Below are 3,059 nucleotides of genomic sequence, written 5' to 3' on the forward strand. Positions count from 1 at the left end.
AAGAGAGAGAGAGCTGGAATCTCACCAGTCCAAGGCACTCAGGTTGCAAAGCTGACAGGTCAAAGTTCTCAGCATGATCCTTGAAGGGAGACGATCTGCCTCCTTCAGCCTCTTCAGAAGAAAGCGAGTGGTGTCAGCACACACACTGCTGCTTCTTTTACAGATGTTTATACCCTCGGTTCAGCTTCTTTCAAGCATTCTCAACAGTGTAAATCAAATTGTCTTTTCCATTGACAAGGGGTTATCTGGTTGGAACATCTCCAGAAACTGATTGATACTCAGGAAACGCATACTTAGGAGCCAACTTGCCATTCCTATGGATAGCAGATATACTTGATGGGATATCTCCTGGTGTCTTCAGAAACAATAGATTGCAGCATCAAGGTTCTGGATTTTTACTTGCTGTGAACAAGCCTCAGCTTAGCATGACTTTTCCAGATCTTACTATAGTCTTTTAATGACTTAAGGCAATTATTGGAGTGTTCATAACCTGTTGTGAAGAGGACTTCCACCAGTCGTCTCGGGAAAAGTATGACAACACTTGTGGTCAGGGCTCCAACGGGCTGGAGGCTGTGATGAACCCTTTACCATTGTTCAAATGTTGTCCATACCCCCTCCGACTCGGTCGATTGCCTCAGCATTCCCTAACCTGGCAACCGAGTTTTAACCAATTAAGTTTACATAGGCCTCCCATAGTGGGACCGGGGAATGTATGGCCCGAGATGCCTAATAAACTTACTTTTGCTTAGAAGTGTGTGTGGGGGGGAGGAAAAGTCCTTTGTAAATCCAGATTAGAACTGGTTTGATAAATGCTGAGCTGGGTGTGAGGGTTGATTAGCATTTGGAGCACAGCTTCCCCGTCATGCAGTGCTCCCCTGCTTCTCTGATCCCAGAATTCACAGCAGTCTCTGCTTTAGGTTTCTGTTCTCCGTCTGTCATGTAAATAAATGGTCATCTGTTCCCATCTCAGATGCAAATGAGACCTAGGGCAGTTGTTCCACTTTTGTCACCCTTATCTGGAGGGTTTTAGGTGTGTCTCTCACTGCATCTTAATCAGTTTCTGTTTAGGTAGAGGAGTGGGGGGGGACAATTCTTTGTGAGTCAGACAATCTGCATCCTGTGTCAGGGTTCCCCAAGAACATGGAGCTGACAGGTAACAGTACTGAGGAACCCCAATGGGATTCCAGTTGGATTGGGGCCACACGATGTAGCAGGTAAGAAGGAAAGGTGCTCTAGGGGTGGAGCAGGGCATTGTCATAGAGTTACCAGGAGACATCATGGCAACCTCTGGGATCCCAACACATTACTGTTCCTTAAACCTGAGGGAGAAAAAAACAAACCTAGTTGGCAAATACTTTAAAAATGTCCAAATTCCTGTTCTCCTCTCCTTCCCAGTAAAATAAAACCCTCATGGAGTCATGCACACGAAGGGCTGAAAGGAACTAGTCCGTTCCTTTTCACTGAGCTAGGGTTTAGACCATTTAGAGCACTGTGGAAAGATGTTTGTCTAACCTGTCTTAAAACCTCCTAAGATTTTTTCAAATCCAGGGATTTTATTTAAACCAAACTAATTTCATGACCATTTTTTTTCAATTTCATGAATCAGAGGGAAAATGGTTATTGAAAAATTCCAAACAGGCTGTAACTATAAGGCTTTTATCTGGTCATTATTATTTTGTGATCCCTCCCACCATGACACCTATTTGTTATATCCACACTCTGCTCTCATCATAGTCTTAGGGCTTTTTTACAAGTGCTCCAGGAGCCGGGGTGGGGTGTGCTTTAATTAGTGAGCACTTTTAATTAAAAGTATCTGAGCATCACATGTATCAGCATTCCCAGGCTGAAAAATGGCAGCAAGAGCTTTGAACTAAAACTCATTGAATCAACTTTAGTTCAAAGTGCCCCGCCATCATTTTTTGGTGTAGAAACACTCAATTACTCATGTCTGGTCCAACACACTGGATTTCCAGCACGTCAGAACCAGCTTCCTGGATGTGTATAGGAGCCCTTAGATTGTAAGACATTTTAGGGCAGGGGCTGTCTGTATGTTATACTTATAAACTACTTAGCTCAGTGATGCTGGGGTACCTAAATGCTAACACAAGACAATAAATAAATAATAAATGTATCAGTGCAATAAAGACAAAAGGTGAATTAAGTGCCCTCAGTAAATATAAAGAAACTTGCCTGAGCTCAGTATCATTCAGATAAATATGTTACTTGTGTTCTACGGTGTGTGTATATTCAAAACAAGAAAGCACCTCTTCTAGAAATGTATGTTTTGTTTTGTTTTTCACCTGTATTATTTTGAACAGGTAATTTATGTGGAAAAAAGTTTGCTGCTGTCCTGTTTCATGCTGGGTTTTTTTCTGACTGGTAAACTGAATACGTTTCATTATCTCACCTTGTCTCAGAGATATATTCTAATAGCCCTTAATTGTGATGACCAACTCTTAAGTAATTTGAGTAACACAGCCCCAGTATACCCCTATACTTTTCTTTATTCCAAAAGCCCTACATACCTTTTACTTTGCTTACAAACTCATCAGTTCCTTACCTGACATGCATAATGCAGGTAAACATTCCTAACAAGAATATCTGCATCACCCTGTAAAAAACTTGGGTGTAAGACATAAATGTATTACTTAAATAACTGCAGAGTAAAAACCCCACTGGCTGTATCATGTACTCATCTATTTAAGTCAATAAAAATCCATCTGACTGTTTTAGAGTTCCCAGTCTGGCCCACAGGGAAAAAAGGAACTTGGTCAGAGAGATAAGGTCCAGCTTGCTGCAAATTAAACAGGGCCCATATCTTTGGCAGTTTATTTACTAGAATCCCAGGAGAACATTGATACAGCATTAAAATCTTTTCATACAGCTCAAAAATTAAGGATATTTTCATCATTTGCCTTAAAGAACTTTGCCCTACATTAAATAAGTACAGTCGACCTTTGCTATTCATGGGGCATACGGTCTCGTATCCCCCGGAAATGGTGAAATCTGCAACTAAGGCACGCAATACCCCTTGCAACGGGGGGGGGGAGGGGGAGGGG

This window comes from Crocodylus porosus, unplaced genomic scaffold (genome assembly GCF_001723895.1).
Source record: "Crocodylus porosus isolate Cpor-Errol unplaced genomic scaffold, CroPor_comp1, whole genome shotgun sequence".
NCBI lineage: Eukaryota > Metazoa > Chordata > Crocodylia > Crocodylidae > Crocodylus > Crocodylus porosus.